We start from the raw sequence: 18,440 nt of genomic DNA, 5'->3' as shown, positions 1-18,440 counted from the left end.
TCCAGACCACCATTCAAGGTCCTGTGGAGAGGGAGAAAATGCTGACGACTGCCGGTGTTTTCGTTCCAGTGCGCTCAGGTTCTCTCGCTTCCCAGGCGGACGCGTTACTTCCAGGCCAACACTCTACTAATGCATAAAAGTGTAGTAAGGAATGGTTCCAGAGACATGGGAGAAGGGAACAGGGACAGCAAAAGATAGGATTCGGGACAACCTGAGAGGCAGACAGAGAAAGAGAGAGAGGGGGGCGGGGGGGGGGAGGGAGAAGCGAGGGTCAAAAAGGCAAGATACAATTGGAGCTGTGAGGTGAATAAGGGGGAGAGCACTTCACTCAACAACCATCTACCTGAAGATCTAGTCATCAGCCCTATCCACATGTAATATGCGGCTTCTGTCCAAACGTGTGTGTGAGAGAGAGTGTGAGAGAGTGTGAAAGAGAGAGAGAGAGAGTGTGTGTGTGTGTGCGTGCGTGCATGTGTGTGTGTGTGTGCAGTGCGTGCATGTGTGAGTATGCACAAGTTTTTATTCTGATATGCACTTGTATGTATCCTAATTTCTACTGTATATGTGTTTGTGTACGATTTTCGATCTATGTTCGTACCTTGTTATGTACTACCCCCCCCTCCCCCTCCCCAATATTCCTTGTGACCCCGGTACACTTGGTAATAAAGACATATTCTATTCTGTTCTCTTCTATTCTATCTATTCTATTATATTCTATTCTTAATAACAGCATCCTTTATTGACTTTCATTTCTCTTCTTATGTCGTATCCAGGACCTTCATATTTGTTCAAATTTCGCTGGTGCTGTATCAGCCTACTGGCGTGTTTTACATGAGTGCAGTGAGTTTCCCCTCAAGGCCTGACTAAGCGCGTTGGGTTACGCTGCTGGTCAGGCATCTGCTTGGCAGATGTGGTGTAGCGTATATGGATTTGTCCGAACGCAGTGACGCCTCCTTGAGCTACTGAAACTGAAACTGAAACTGCGGTGAGTTTGTGTCCTCTGACAGACCTTGGTCAGATTGTTTTCGTCTTGCTGTTGTTGTTGTTGTTTGCTGTTGGTTTTTGTGATTTCTGCGCCTGAAAAAGGGCATTTTGTAAAACCCCATGGGAGAAAAGTGAACGCTGGAGAAGTGGGAATGCTGCCGCATGACTAGTTATCTTTTTTCGTTCTGTGCTGAATGGATCATGTCATATTAAAGTCAATGTTTTCAAGTGTTTGGAGTCTCACTTCGAGATGTGCCAGGGAGAAGACATTGGGGAAGTATGACTATCGTTGATACTGTCCACACAACAATTCCGCAGCAGTACAGAAGGGCTTGGTTCTTATTTTAGCGATGCAACAACAGAATCAACCAAAACACAATACAATAGAAATAGCGAGTCAATATTATACAGATCCTGAGACACGCACAATGCACAGAGATAGAGAGTAACACACACACACACACACACACACACACACACACACACACACACACACACACACACACACACGTCGAAATTAAACACAGAAAATTTTAGAATATCAAAGTTTCAAAACGAACAGAAAAACCTATCAACCAACACAACATAACCACTTCACAACACACAGAGAAGCAACAATAAATAAATAAAAATTTTAAATCCTGCACCGCCGACAAAAAAAAAATCGCCGCAAAATAGCAAAGTTCACAGCAACCCAGGGACAGCATCAGAGACCGAAGCACGGCCCAGGAACAAACAACCCAATCAAATTTCACAGAGGCACGCGCACCCAAAGTGCAGGCCACTCTCGACGACAATCACCCAAAATGCTGGCCGGGGAAAAGGGACGAGGAGAAGGGAAAGAACTCCGCTTCACAGACTAAAATCACTTAGGGGGCGCACCCCGATTTGATTGGGTCCCCAAACTCACGTCACAAGTCTTGACACTCCCTGCCAGACGCCGGGTTCTCCCTCCCTTTCCCAACGCCGTAATAGATGCTGCCAACGCGCTAATGAAACTTGTTCTCCGTTCAATCATTCTCTGCCAGGATAGGCGCTGGGCCGAAAAGGCCACCGCCGACCCGACCCTTCATCTTTGAAATAGGAGGACGGGTAGATGTGATGGGGGCAGGGGGTGGGGTGGGGTGGGGTGGGGGATGACAAAAATGGAGGAGAGGGAGGAGGAGGAGGGGGGGGGGAGGGTAAGGTTGTCAGAAGAGGGATGGCAAAGAAGTTGGGATAAGAAAAATGGAGACAGAGACGGGGTTGCGCGGAAGAGACAACGGTGAGGAGTAGGGGGAAAAAAAAGGGAAGAAGGAAAGACAGACATGCTCGTACTGGGATAGAGAGAAGGAGAAACACAAAGAGAGAGAGTGTGTGTGGGGGTGGGTGGGTGGGAGCGAGGGAGGGATGGGTGCTGGATGGTGGTGGTGGTGGTGGTGAGGGTGGGGAGGAGGAGTGGAAGAAGAAAAATATGGAGAATTGAGAGAACTGGTTGTTATGCTTGACAATAGACCGTGCTTTGGGGGTGGGGTTGTTTTTTTTTTTGTTGTTTTTGTTCTTTTTTTAGTGTATGTTTTGTTTGCTTCAGGGAAGAGGGTGTTGTTGTTGTCGTTGTTGTTTTCTTCCTCCAACAAATTTGCCGTTTGACTTATTACCAAATCACAATCCCGTCTTTCGCGCCTTTTCTCAAGCCCAGAAAAATCGATGCACATCAACCTAACAAAAAAAATGAAAACCTAAAATACATCAAAACAAGCAAATCGATGAAACCAAATCTTCACAGGGGATAGGCTTTTTAAAATGCATAGGATTTTCATAGATTCTCTCTCTCTCTCTCTCTCTCTCTCTCTCTCTCTCTCTCTCTCTTTGTTTTGTTTTGTTTTTATCTTATGTGTGTGTGTGCGTGTGTGTGTGTGTGTGTGTGTCTGTATGTGTGTGTGTGTCTGTATGTGTATGTGTGTGTGTGTGTGTGTCTGTATGTGTGTGTGTGTGTGTGTGTGTGTGTGTGTGTGTGTGTGTGTGTGTGTGTGTTCCTTTCATTATCATCATCATCATCATCGTTGTAACCATTGGTGTTATTGTTGTTGCTGCTGCTGCTCCTGTTGTTGCTGTTGTTGTTGTCGTCATCATTGTTGTTGCTACCAGAGACAAACTGGAAGACTAGGCAAAGCCTAAAATCTTTATCTCTGAGTGATGTAGTTTTGCAGTCTTAATTAAGTCTCTGTTGTGTGTGTGTGGGGGGGGGGGGGGGAGTGGGAGTGTTTAAACCATGTTTTGTTGTTATTTGGGTTGTTGTTGTTGTTTTGTTCTGCGACGGTCCCTGTTAAAGTAGATACCTTCTAAGTTGCATCAGTCTCGGTAAACGAAATTGGTCTGTCACTTTTGACACCACTCCGCCCCACTTCCCTTCCCCCCCTCCCCCCACCCACCCAACCCCCCCTCCCCTCCCCCCCCCCCCACCCCCTACCCACCCCTGCACCAGTATACTCTATGTCGACCCTTGACTTCCACGAGCAGGAATCGATCAGCTTTTTTCCCCGCTGGCTCCAATCTTGACAAACTTTGGTCATGATCAGTGTACCCTGTGCCTGCATTGGAAAACTTTAAATGAACTTGCAGACTGTCACTCGAAGTATTCCCTCACTCAGAAGACACAAATCAGTATACCCCGGCAGAGTGAAGCTGTTTGGTGGTGCTGGTACTAATAAGCAAATGACGCGCATGCCTGATGTAATTCGTGAAGTCAGAATCTCCTTGTCTACTCGACTCGACTCGACTCGACTAGGTCCTGAGAGATCTCACCACTAAAGGGACTGGAATGTCTGCTGTAGTCCAAGGTTTGGGAATATAAAAAAAAAAGTTTTCCCAAGATTAACCGTAGCCGATTCTGAGACTTGCCATATAAACGGTTTGTTTTCTAATGCGGAATTCGTACACACGTGTGTACGTTTATCATACTAAAATCGAGTAAGGTATGTTTGTGATTATGAATAAAACTTGAGTTGGTTTTATTTTGTTTGTTTTTTGTTTGTTTTTGTTTTTTCTTGTTTGTTTGTTTATTGTCTACTTGTTCGTTTGTTTTTGTGTGTGTTTTTGTTGTTGTTGTTGTTGCTTTTCTAGGACTGTATATATATAGAATATGTATCATTATACTTATCTGATTTATGTTTGTTTTGTTGTGATTTGGGGAGTTTTTGCAGTTGTTTCGGAGTTAGGGGGGGCGGGGGTAATTCAAATATCATTGCTTTGATCCGATGGTTTTGTCGTTGGCAGAAATTCTGGGGAAGTGTGCGATGTTTTGAGCTTTTTCATTTCCCTGGTGTTGTCTTTGTGGTAGTCATGGATGTGTGTTGTTCTTTTGTGATGTTCACTTCTTTTTTTTCTTTTTTCTTTTTTTAACTACGTGTTTTGATCGATATGTTAGAAAGTTAGTTGTAACAAGTAGATTGTCCAAATATATATATATATATATTCCTCATATTTGTTTCTTTTTCTTTTGCATGGAAGGGGGCAGGAACAGTTTTGGATAGGAGGATTGGGGGTAGGGATGTTGGTGGCAGAGGGGGAGGGCGGGAAGGGGGTGGGGGTGCTCGTGACGGTCATTTGCCGTCAAATTAATAAACTTGGTTTGCCTCGGCTTGGTTCAATTTTGCCTTTGAAAGATTTGCTTTCCGTTGCATGATGGCCCAAATCCTCAGATTCAATTTCGTTGTTTATCGATGACTCATTCTCATGTTTGGTTGTCCCATGTGGAGTGATGGTCTAGAGGTAACGCGTCCGCCTAGGAAGCCAGAGAATCTGAGCGCCCTAGTTCGAATCACGGCTCAGCCGCCGATATTTTCTCCCCCCCCCCCCCTCCACTAGACCTTGAGTGGTGGTCTGGACGCTAGTCATTCGGATGAGACGTTAAACCGAGCAGCAGCATGCACTTAGCGCACGTAAAAGAACCCACGGCAACAAAAGGGGTTGTTCCTGGCAAAATTCTGTAGAAAAATCCAGTTCGATAGGAAAAACACTTAAAACTGCACGCAGGAAAAATATAATTAAAAAAATAGGTGGCCCTGTAGTGTAGCGACGCGCTCTCCCTGGAGAGAGCAGCCCGAATTTCACGCAGAGAAATCTGCTGTGATAAAAAGGAATACAAATACAAATGTTTTGCAGAAGAATGTAGCCAACATATCACCTCCACGCTGTGTCACGAAGCGATCAGCGGAGTAAGGAGGATCTTTTCAGGACGCCAAGATTCTAGAACATAGTCCAGTTTTCTCCCCCTGCTCCCCCTTTCCCTCTCACAATGTGTTTGTTCATCGGAGACAACAACAAAAATTGTCAAGTACTCTCTGAGCGAGTAAAAAAAAAAAAGAAAGATAGGGAATATGCTTGGAACAAAAGTCAACATTGTTACTTGAACACCGAGAAAGCACTGGACAGTAAAGTCCAATGTATTTGCTTCTACTGAGCGTAGAAGAACCCACAGCAACACGTGCTTCGGTCCCGGCTAATTTATTCATTCTTAGGTGTGAGGTTAGCTTTGTATTCCCATATGGTTTCATGTATCACTAAACGGTTCAAACTGTACTTGCAGCTTTAGGGAAAAAAAACAAACACGTCCGAGCAACAAGGCTTCTAAACGTGTCGGCATCTTCGCGTCTGATGAGTGCTCTGCTAGAGTGAATGTTTTTTTTGTGTTGCACACATTCATCCCCACACACACACGCCCATACACAAATTACACATTGATGGTAATGGAGTCTCCCGTCGGAGCGACGGATAAGTAGGCAGGCAGGCTTATCTGTCGGTGTGTGTCCTCATAGGTTGCCTGACCAGCACAGGTGATTTTTTTGATTTTTTTTTTAGTGAGGAGTTGTGCCGTCCTTTCCCCTCTCTCTCGCCTACCAACGCTCACAGTCCCACAGGTGCAGATACCGCCACGTGTAAGATGGCTTCGGCAGGTGCAGGAGGAGTTCCGTCTCCTAGGAGGACTTCCAGCCAAGGAAAAGAGTTCCCCCTGCCTTTTGGTCATCCTCTTCCGCCTTCACAGCCGTTGGGAAAGGTTTCCTCCACCGCCTGGTCCGTCACACATTAGGGAAACGATTTAGTACACGTGAACAAGGGTGAGCCACACAATGTGCGATCTGGTATTGCGAAATGAAAATGCTTCGTCCGAGATGATTTGCGGGCAACTGAGTGTTTGTTCTGTGATCGTGCTGCCTGTTGGTGTGGCTTTTTCTGAGAAAAAAATCATTCCCTTCATGTGAGCTTATATCACACCACAAAGTAGTTCGATTTGGAAACATGTGTGTGTGCGTGTGCATGTGTGTGTGTTTGTGTGTGCGCATGTGTGACTCTCTGTCAGTGTGTGTGTGTGTCTGTCTGACTGTGTGTGTCTGTTCATGTGCATGTGCATGTATGTGGTGTTACAATTTGTTGTTGTTATTAGATGTTTGTTTGTTGATTTTACTGAGAAAGTCATAACTTAAAAGACAAGAGAGGCAAGGCCTTGAAGACTCCCGTGTGACACATGCTTGATCCAGTAAAGGAATCATATGAGGGTCGGGGAGGGGGGGGGGGTTAAGGGGGAGATAAGAAAAAATCGTTAAAATTGGTCTGGTATTGATAAGCTTGGTATGATAAAAAAAAAAAAAGACAAACAAACATCAGGCCTGCTACGGGGATCAAACCAAGCATGATCTGTTCAGAAACAAGCAAAGTCTCATCCCCAACACCACGCCACATCTGACGTCACTGGTCGATCAAATCTAATATCTAATGCTATGGGTCTTTTTAGCGCAATAGAATATAATTGTATTTGAGGTGATAACACCATTCAAATCATGTTTTCTTGACATATCTCGATTATCTAAGAAATTATTTTAATTCGGCCGTAAAGGAGACGTTGACATTGCCTCAGGCACATTGCAACATGTATAGATCTGCACAAACCAGTCTGACAACAGGCTGACCGAAACTGAAAGAAACACTTCGACCCATTTTTCTTTAATGTTCATTCCAGTTAATTAAGTATCCACTTTAGAATATTCATATGCAGTAAACACGTCGATGCCACACATATAGTGACACATAGAGTCAAACACACAACACGCAAAGGAGTGGACCTGTCACAACGAAACTTACTGCTGAGGGAAGAGGTGAGTTTTGAGACCAGATTTGAAAGAAGTGAGGGAGTCAGAATGTCGGAGGTTTTCAGGGAGTGTGTTCCACGTTTTTGGCGATTGAAGTGCAAATGATCATTTTTTTTTTAAATCATGTGTCCGTAGGTCTTACTTCTGACGTGAGGTATCCTGAGAAGTCAAGTATCAGAAGAACAGGGTTGGCAACTTGGAGTATAGATAATAATGGGAGGAGTTCAGAAAGATACTTTGGGTCAGACAAGCTGACTGCAAGAAAAAAGTCAGTCGATAGTTTATGGTGCATTGATCAGAAACAGGCACCAGTGGAGAGACGGAAGGAGAGGAGAAGTATGGAGATACCGAGGCTCAGCTTTGAGAAAAAGTGTGTGTGAGAGAAAGCGTGGGGTTGTAAAACAACAACAACAAAACAGCGTGGGACTAACAGTCACTTTCCTCGCAGTGCTGTGACAGTGAGGTGAACACTTGTTCACTGACGTGGTCATGGTCTGGTCTTGCAGTGGTGAGCAGTTGTTTTCCGCTGACAGCCTCAGAGACGGTTGTACTACCGACATTATGAATCTTTTTGGTTTCTTTTATCATTCATTTCTCTCCGTGTGTGTGTGTGTGTGTGTGTGTGTGTGTTTGCACTCTCCTTTCAACTGCTGACGTTTTATGCCAGAAGTGGATGCTTGTCATATAAAGATCAAGGTGAAGAATTGCATGGACTTTGTGGTGTTGAAAACAAAGATTTGATGTTCTGTCACACTTTGGCTTCTCCCGGTTTGAACTTCGGAAACGGTTGTTTCGTCTGCAACGAGGCCTGTTTTTAAAGTCTGAGGTAAGAAATGCTAGCATGATTTGTGTTTGCTATTAAGGCAATGGCGGTTTTCATTGCAAACAATACAGGTTGCATCAATATGGTCGTAGGCTGTATGGGCATAACATTCGTTTTTCGTAAAACACGAGAGTTGAAATGGTTATGTCAAATTTTGGGATTTTCAAGCAGCACTTCCAAATCTACCACAGTTTTATATTTCAGAGATTTTGAAGTGGCTTGTGCATCTTCACATCACCGCGACAATAACAATCCCAGGTCATAGGATCAGACTGTAGGCTGACCATTCAATCTATCAAAAATAACAACGCTTTGCTTTCTTAAAGATTCTGCACAAGATATGACAGGAAATTGATTTCCGTTTTCTTTTACTCCGTCTGTTTGATGTTTTTTGGGTATTGATTTACATTCACCCCGATTTCATGTCGAAGGTTAATAATGTCAGGCAATCTTTCAAAAAAGTCTACGTTTGTCTGATTTCTTTTTCTGCAGCGTCCACGTTCTATGTTTTTACCTACTTGTTTGATTTAGTAAAATTAATATTATTTTTAGCAAAACTGATTGAGATTTTTTTTTACCCCACTGTTGATAGGAGCGGCGTTGGACATGTTTTTTTTTCTTCTTTTCTTTCCTTAACTGGGTAATTGTTTATGGACATAACCTTGTGAGACCATGTCAGTTGATTGTATCGCCATCGCATTAAATTATTTTGTTTTTAGTGTTCCCAAAACCAATGCACCTTGTACACTATGCCGCGTCACAGAATCTACCTTTAATCTATCCCACCTATTCTTGCTGATGGTGTTTTGATCACAGAATCTACCTTTAATCCATCCCACCTGTTGTAGAATCTACCTTTAATCCATCCCACCTGTTCTTGCTGATGGTGTTTTGGTGGAAAACAAAACTAATGATAAGAAATCCATAATATTCGAAACAAAGCTCTTAAAGACTGCTTCCACACAGTCATAACACGCACCAGGTGTGTCAGCTCTGAGCCGTAACGATCTCTATGCCCTGACGAAGCCTGTAGGTGTGGGGCTTATGGTCAGCCTAACTGTCTCACACGCCGCACTAGAGCCTCTGTAAAGCCAACAGAGCATCTGCCGGTTCGTAGACATCTGACCCTCTAAGCTACCATGCTGAACGTGGAGAGCTGCGGATTAGAGATCCTGGCTGTTATCTGATAGACTCGGTGTATATGTCTGCTGGACAGTTTTTACGGGCCTTGATTTCCGTTTAACTCCCCTCTCGTGACTGTAACAAAACACAGTCCATCAGTCCATCACATATTTCCTCTTTACCTGTCAACAAGAACCATCAAAAGAATCCATGGATTTTCGAAACAAAGCTCTTAAAGACTGCTTCCACACAGTCATAACACACACCAGGTGTGTCAGCTCTGAGCCGTGACGATCTCTATACCCTGACGAAGCCTGTAGGTGTGGAGCTTATGGTCAGCCTAACTGTCTCACACGCCGTAACAGAGCCTCTGTAAAGACAACAGAGCATCTGCCGGTTCGGAGATATCTGACCCTCTAAGCTGCCATGCTGAACGTGGAGAGCTGTGGATTAGTGATCTTGGCTGTTATCTGATAGACTCGGTGTATATGTCTGCTGGACAGTTTTTACGAGCCTACAGTTCCGTTTTAACCCCCTCGCCTAACTGTTACTATTCATATAGTTTCGGATGTCGAGCCAGAATGCTCTGACTGTGAACCTTTACATATTTTGAAAAGTTTTGCAGGCCTGTATTTCCCTATGACAGTCTCTGTCATGACAGAACAGATTTTATATGTTTTGGAAAAGGGTTGGGTCCAAATAAATACGATGCCTTTCGTTTGTTTTTAATTAAAGAACTAAACAATTCTTTACATTTTTTTCTCATATTTTGTCATTATCGTCTTCGGTTTTTTTTCGTATCGTTTCGTGGGGAATGTTTGAGTATCTTTTACGTTATCAGAGTCTCAACCTGTGCTCATTTTGCAAAGTTACTTCTTCATTTTCGGTGTGGCTTCCTGAAAACAAACACGATGACAGACATTTGTTTAAAAAAAAAATAAAATAAAATAAAAAAGGCGGCCGTCGTATTTTGTTGTTCTCCACGTAAATATCCAAACAATGAGATGGTTAATGTTTTTACTTTTCAAATGACTGTAATTTATCAATAACTAAATTATTTTTAATTGTGAATTTTTATTCTGAATTTGATTTAGCCGGAGGTTGGACTAATGAGCGAGTCGTTAATAAATAGAGTGGTCTGCCAGACAGTGTTGTGACTGCCCCAACCATATCATCTTTCAAGACTAGGTTAGGCGCTCATTGGGCCAACTCTCCAAGTATTTGTGATCCAGTATGCTATCATTAGGCCACGCATGCTGGTATACTGTATCTAACTGAACGACGAACAGGCCTTCACAGGCATCAAACATCTGATTCCAGTTCAAGTTCAAGTAATGTTCCTCTTAGTACTAGGTGAACCTTGACATGTTTGAGGTTAAATCCAAGCTGTGCAAGCGGAGATAACACTACCGGCATTAATATTATTTTCTCGGGTGCCTTGTAAGACAGTTTCTCCCGCAAGAATTTAAAGGAATGATACGTTACCCGATACATACTGATGCATAGTGTATTGTTTGAATTATGTGTACGTGTGTGTGTGTGTTATGAGTATGAATGTGTGCGCGTGTGCGCGCTCGTGTGTTTGTTTGTGTGTACGTGTGTGTGTGTGTGTGTGTTGTGTGTGTGTGTGTGTGTGAGAGTTGGTTGTTTGGTTGGTTGGTCGGTCATATTTATGCGCGCGCGCGCGTGCGTGTGTGTGTGTGTGTGTGTGTGTGTGTGTGTGTGTGTGTGTGTGTTTAGTTTAACGTCTTTTCATTGTTTAGTGATATTAGACGGGTGTGTGTGTGTGTCTGTCTGTCTGTGTCTGTCTGTCTGTCTGTATGTGTCTGTGTGACTGTGTGTGCTTATCACCCTCTCTCTCTCCCCTTTACTCCACTTGCCTCTGTCTCTTGCTCTGGATCGCACTCATGTTCTGTCTCTTTCTGCCTGTCTCCTGTTGACTCAGTGTGCCAGGCTTTGGTGTTTAAAAGCCAAAATCTGCCCACTGATGTTAAAGACAATGTCGTGATCTCTGTTGCAAACAGTTTTAGAACAGACTTCCCAATCTGTTTTACGGGCTGTTTTCTGTTCTCTGACACGAGAAAATTTTATTCCAGTTATACTACTTTCAGACAATAGCTCTGAGCTAACACGATCTCTATGCCCTGACGAAGCTGGAAGGTGTGTGGGCATAAATATGGTCAGCCGTTAAACTGGCACACGTACGCCGTAACAGAGCCTCTTGTTGCCGCATCTATAATTGTCGCCCTGCACATAGGCTGTCATTGTCGCCTTGGCTCCATGACATTAGATGAAGGTTCGAATCCTGAGGTCGTGGCAAGGATCGCAATAACAGCAACTGCGATAGCAAGACTCAGACCATATGGAGAGAGACAAGAACACCACCAGCCTGCGCGCCATTATTTTGATTTGATATGGATACTTATTATATATAGCGTTTATCCTCGGTCGGAGTCCAAGCTTTAAGCGCTGTACAAAATTCGGGGTTGACGCCGGGATATCATTATGACAGGAAGCGTAGAGTATAGCCTTGTCACGAGGTTCCAAACCTAAATGGACCTCCATAGTAGCATAGTCATCATCATCATCATCATCATCATCGCCATCCTCCTCCCTCTTCATCATTAATACAGACACGTTGTGCTCAGAAGACCAGTCTGAGTGTTTTGCTAGTTCATGTGTAACACTGGAGAGACACGGATTACATATTGTAAGACAGAAACACACACACACACACACACACACACACACACACACACACACACACACACACACACATACACATGCAAAGATTTGAACCGTTGGACCCACCTGTCTGCTGACGAGGACCATCCCAGAGACTGCGGATTGGATGACGTACCACAAAGATAGGCAGTAATTGTTAGATCTCGACAACAGCCCCGACACCATCACCGCCTGGGCCGGATTATTGGCGGCAGAGTCCTTCGACACCGACATATAATGACCTTCACCTGACAACAGAATTTTACCCACACCCCCACGCCAAACCGAGGTGAATAGATATATAAGCAAATGAACTAATGAACTGATTAAAAGATATATAAAGAAATGAACTAATGAAATGATTAATGATACGAATCAAACATGTTTTAATCCTTTGACCCCTATTGGAGTGTAGATGATATAAAGTAACAAGTTTGGTATTATTCACCAAAAACTGAAATGCAAACAACAAATAAAACAATGAAATTGGTGACAAAAACAGAAAAAATAGTGGTCAGATCATCTTGTACTAATCTTTCCCTTTTGTGTGTGTGTGTGTTGAATTTCCACAATTTCAAACCACACTCTCCTGCCTGCTTTCAACAAATTGTAAAGCATTAAAAACGGATTTTGGATTCAAATATTTTAGGGGGATGAACTCATCACAAAGATCTTTAATTAAAATTCGGGCATTCCATAATGAATTCAGATTCAAATTGCAGTTACTACGACACGTACGCAATTCACGCGGAATATTGTGATGTCAACCACTCAAGGCAAGGCAGAAAAAGAGCAAACAGAAGTAAGAATTACGTAGAAAAACAAAACGAAAAAGTCTAAAGGTTCCGGAACGCAAAAAGGAACACGAACGTAATCTAGATAAAGAGACTGAGATCAGCAGATGGGAAAAAAGGTCTAAAACGAAAGAGAAAGATTAGCAAGGTCTTCAAGACTCATTTGTGATACACTTTAAAAAAGAAAATCTAATCGTTAAAATGTGTTCTGTATTTGTTAGTATAAAGCTTTGGGTTAAAAAAATTTTTAAACTAAAAAAAAAATTTTTAATTTTAAAAAGTCCTGACAGCAGATTCGACCCCTGCGTGTTCGAGTGAGAAGAAACTGTCTTACCCATTACACTATGGTGGTTCCTTAACTGACGTTCAAAATTTAACATTTAAACATGCTTTTTTAAAGGGCAATAAATTGATTGTGGTATTCACAGTGAGAACGTTGTTTAAATCATATTATTCTGGTGTATCTTGGGCATTCAAAAAATCTTTAAAGGCAATTAAAAATTCTTTTTAAGTCCGCGGTAAAGGAGACGTGGCTATCCCCGCAATCACGCTGCGACATTTAGCCGTTTTCTCTGGATCTTGATAGATGTACAAGTTTAGTTACACCCGCCGGGAATGTATGACACGGTCGATTCAATTTCTCTTTTATGTTCATTCTAGTTTTATAGTTTTAAAGTTGATATGAAAATTGAGTATTTTGTTAAACTAATAACATGTAGAGCCAAGTACAAGTACTTCATTTTGAGAAAAGTCAAGACTGGAAAATTTTACGTTTCATCAAGGGTATTAACTCTCATGGTTTATTACTTTTAACTGTGAATTCCGACTGATTTTGTTGATATTTTTATGGCAGTTTGGAGCATAATCCAGTAAGTGATGAGACGTTCACAAATCTTCCTCTGAATAAATATTTAACGGTCTCCTTCCCCAACTTTCCATCATATGTTATCGTGTATTGTCGATTGAATATAGGATTGAACAGGCAGGTCAACAACTTGAAACAAAATGGCGACCTTCACGTTCGCGAGGAATATGAACACGCGCTTTGAATATGTATAGATATGTGTACGCAACTGATTTTTACCCATGACCTTCACTCGTAGTACTGATTTTAGTATTTTCCAAAAAAGACCACTTGGGCGAATGAACATAGCGAAAGCCCTGTACACTGAGAGTAAAACACACAAGCTTTTTATGTATTGAGTATAATTTCAGAATGTAATGTTTAAGATGAGAAAGATCAGTTTAAAGCAAATTAACCCCCTAGCATTAATTACAGATTAATTTCCCTTTTTTTACTATCTGCAGCAAAGACATGCACCAGAAATATAACTTCCATGCCTAGCAGAAGAAGTTCCTGTTTAAACAAAAAAATAATAAAAATGACTGCTCTTGTTGTTGTATCAGAATATCAGATCAAAGTGCCAAGTTTAGAGAATTTAAAAAATATATTGATATAACAGTAAATTCAATTTGCATATAACTTGGCTTCTTTTTTATTTTTTTTGTGCCCATCCCAGAGGTGCAATATTGTTTTAAACAAGATGACTGGAAAGAACTTTAATTTTTCCTATTTTTATGCCAAATTTGGTGTCAACTGACAAAGTATTTTCAGAAAAAATGGCAATGTTAAAGTTTACCACGGAACACACACACACACACACACACACACACACAGGCAACCGAACACCGAGTTAAAACATAGACTCACTCTGTTTACACAAGTGAGTCAAACATAGTAAATGTATGTGTGTGTGTGCGCGCGCGTGTGTGTGTGTATCTGTTTTAATAGGCGTGTAAATGGGCGAGCGCGCGCGCGCGTGTGTGTGTATGTGCATGTGTGTGTGTTTGTGTGTGTGTTGTGTGTGTGTGTGTGTGCATGTATATATCTCTGTGTGCCTGTGTATGTGTGTGTTGGCGTGTGTGTGCGCGCGTGTATGTATGTGTGCGTGTGTGTGTGTGTGTGTGTGTGTGTGTGTGTGTGTGTGCTGCCAGAAAAAGAAAATGATCGGTGAAGTGGGGTAGAAAAAGAAAAAATATATAGGTAGGCAGCACGTGTGAGTGTTTCAAAGTATACCTACGTGTTTGCAGACGTTTCCGTCTGTGTGTGTGCTTGTTTGATTGTCGTGGGGCCCTGTGTCTCGATTCTGTGCGTGTCTATTGATCATGAACATTTCGAGACGCATTCACAGGCGAAATGCGCATTTTATTATATTTCCCCAATCAGATTGTGCACACATGTGATTTAATATGTTGGCCGGAACGGTGAGGGTGTCAGCAAGGCAGAAACTGCGTTATCACATCAAATCCACTTTCGTTTGCACACACCATTGCATGTCATCGACGTCTTTCGTTCTCCAAATCACCGTTAATCTCTTTCTGTCTCTCTGTCTGTGTGTGTGTGTGTGTGTGTGTGTGTGTGTGTGTGTGTGTTCTAGGCCACCGCTCCATCTCTGTTATTTTCTTCAGCGTTTCTTTACTCGTGGAAAGTTAAATACCGTAAGTTTATAAATTGGGACATAATAGCTGACTCGGTCACGTTGATGAACCAGCCATCTTGGGAAGAGTGGTTAAAGTTGTCGTGTGCTGACTGCGAGAATGCGTGTTCAAACACCACTAGAGTTAGATTTTTTTTTTGTTTTTAACCCGTGACCTAGTCCGCGCCACAGAGTTGAGTGGAATATGGACTCTGGAAGATTGTGACCACGTAGTGGAGGGTCATACAATTGGCCGTGGCGTCTTTGGTAATTTTGCTCGAAGGTCCTGTTTTAGAATAGAGCCTCTGGCGCCGTTCTATCCAGAGATTGTGTCCAAACGCCGCGAACCAACTGAAACAGGTTCCAGAATAAGATTTCTCCTGCTGGAATTTGTCCTGAAGTAACAGAATGAAACAGAAGGAACGGGATCTGGAAAGGAAATGTATGAAAGGAATTACCAGGAAAAGAGCCTTTCAAGAAATCCAGAAAGTGTGTCTGAGTATATTTGTATGTATGTTTAGCGTGTGCGTGTGTGTGTGTATGTGTCTGTGTGTGTGTGTGTGTGTGTGTGTGTCTGTGTGTGTCTGTGTGTGTGTGTGCGTGTGCGTGTGCGTGTGTGTGTGTGTGTGTATTTCTGAGTGTGTGTGTATACAAATGTGAGTGTGTGTGTGTGTGTTTCTGTTTGATAAATATAACATCCTGTCGCGCCCAGTGGCCTGTGAATAGCAAATCTTGAACTAAACCAACTCGTCATGTGCGTAAGATCAATGTCCCTCTTCCAAGAATTCGTCTGTTTAAAATCGAGTTCACTTTTTGAATCGAATCTATTCGTGGTTACTTACGGGTGATTACTCATACCGTTTGCTGATAGCGTGTCTTGATAACCTTACATTTTCATGCATAGAATTCCTTGCTATTCATGTCAGTACTAAAGTTTGCTGTGTATATTGCATTTTGGATGTATTTGATACATTGTCTCCTCATGGTTTTTTTTTGTTTTTTGTTGTTGTTGTTGTTTGTTTTGTTTTGTTATATATACTTCTCTCTAAGACTATCCGTCATGTTTTGATGGATGGTGCATTGAAAAGAGTAACTTTTATAATTGATTAGGTGCTATATTAGTGAACTTTGTTAATGTTGTTTTCTTATTATCATCAATATCACCATCAATAGTAGTAGTAGTAGTAGGAGTTCATTAGTATTATTATTATTATTATTATTATTATTTATTGTTGTTATTATTATTGTTATTGTTGTTGTTGTCGTCATCATTCTTCTTCTTCTAGTATTATTATCATCATCATCATCATCATCATCATCATCATCATCATTGTTCTTGTTCTTGTTCTTTTTGCTGTTGTTCTTGTTGTTGTTGTTGTTGTCATTATTACCATCATTAGTATTGTTGTTATCGCTATCGTTATAACTATATATTACCACATCACTATGTTTTATTATATATTACTATATCAGTATTCCATGAAAGAGAGAGAGAAAGAAAGAAAGAAAGAGTGTGTGATGCTGTAGCCCAGCCTACACGTCTCGATGTGTTTCGATGATGTGTGTCCCACTGAAGCAATGGCTTGACGCTTCCGTGCCGTGATTACTTCTCGGGCCCTCAAACCAGATTTTCGCTCAGAGCTCTGCGTTCTCTTATTGCGTTGGCTTTTCTCCATCCTCTTCACTCCAAACCAATTCCTTTCTCATTCGGCCCTGTTTGCTGAAAAGCTCCAAATATCGGGGCTCTAAGGACCTCGGTTCACACGTGTGTACACTGCATGTCAGCAGTAATTCAATGGGGGTGGGGGTGGGGGTGGGGTTAGGGGGGCAGAGAGAGGGTGGAGAGAGATGGAGGAGAGGAGAGACAGCGAAAGACAAGTGATAGAGAGAGAAACATAGAGAAACAGAGAGAGAGAAAGACAGATAGTGAGAAAGAGAGAGAGACATGATAAATATGAAACTTTGACCACACACACACACACACACACACACACACACACACACACACACACACACAGAGGCGCGCCCAAACACGCACATCGAAGTGCTCTGTCTGTTTGTGTACGTGTGTCTGTGTGTGTCTGTCTGTCTGTAGCTGTCTGTCTGTCTCTGTCTGTCTGTCTCTGTCTCTCTCTCTCTCTCTCTCTCTCTCTCTCTACACGATGAAATTAGAGAGACACCGACCAAGTGGCAGACAGACAGACAGAAGAGCAGGGGTACATACATACAGAGACGGACACAAATCGGGTGGGAAAGTAAGTGATTATGAAATTAGAGAAAGGGATGGAGGTAGGGGCAGCCAAGGAGAAAAGATCCTGAAGCACTTTGGGGACAATGAATAATGCAAGGGCAACAACTCCACCCCCTCACCCAATTATCGCGCGTGGATGATCGTCAGAAAAAGACGTGCGTGTCCCACTTTTTTTTTCTTCTTCCATAATTTTTTTTTTTTAATTTACTTTTGTTGATTTCTAGTGGCTTACAAGCAGCACAACTTTTACTTCAGTCGATTTCTAGCGAATCACAGACAACTGTCTGTTACTTCTGCTGTTGATTTACACGGAATATCAGACAGATGATGAAATACATAATATGTTGTTGTTGTTTTTCTGTCTACTCTCAGTGATCATCGTCATGAGTTTGAAATGACGCTCTTTTACTTCTCTTGATTTATACAGAATCTCACACAACTCGCTTTTACTTAGTCGAATTTCTAGTAAATCACACACAACTGTCTTTTGCTTCTGTTGATTTATACAAAATCTCAGACAACTCTCTTTTACTTCAGTCGATTTCTATATAGTGAATCACACACAACTGTCTTTTGCTTCTGCTGATTTATACAGAATCTCAGACAACTCTCTTCAGTCGACTTCTGTATAGTTAATCACACACAACTGTCTTTCGCTTCTGTTGATTTATATAGAATCTCAGACAACTCTCTTTTCCTTCTGTTTTGTCCTGGTGATTCGCAGACAACTCTGTTGATTTCTTCTGTTTCAGAATGGATTTGGGTTTGTGTGGGTAAGTAAAACAAGGTGTGGAAAATGTCGAATTATTCTTAGCTGAATTCCGTCAAAGACTTGTGGATGACAGATGGCAACAATGGGATGAGCATATGCAAGAAAGTGATAGGTTTTATGGTACAGAATGGTTAAAACTTCAAATAAGTGTGCAACCTAAATCTCTGGAGATATTGACAGGCATCTAAATATTTATATGACGATGATCAGATTTGGAATATCAGATATAGCTGTACATGACCATGATATGATACAGTGTGTGACAAAACATCGAGGTGTTCACTATGTGGGAATGCAACAGATGATGAAATACATATCATGTTTTTTATCCTGCTTTCAGTGAACTGCGTCATGAGTATATTCCTGTG

Source organism: Babylonia areolata, chromosome 1 (genome assembly GCF_041734735.1).
Source record: "Babylonia areolata isolate BAREFJ2019XMU chromosome 1, ASM4173473v1, whole genome shotgun sequence".
Taxonomy (NCBI): domain Eukaryota; kingdom Metazoa; phylum Mollusca; class Gastropoda; order Neogastropoda; family Buccinidae; genus Babylonia; species Babylonia areolata.
This window is presented reverse-complemented; position numbering follows the sequence as displayed.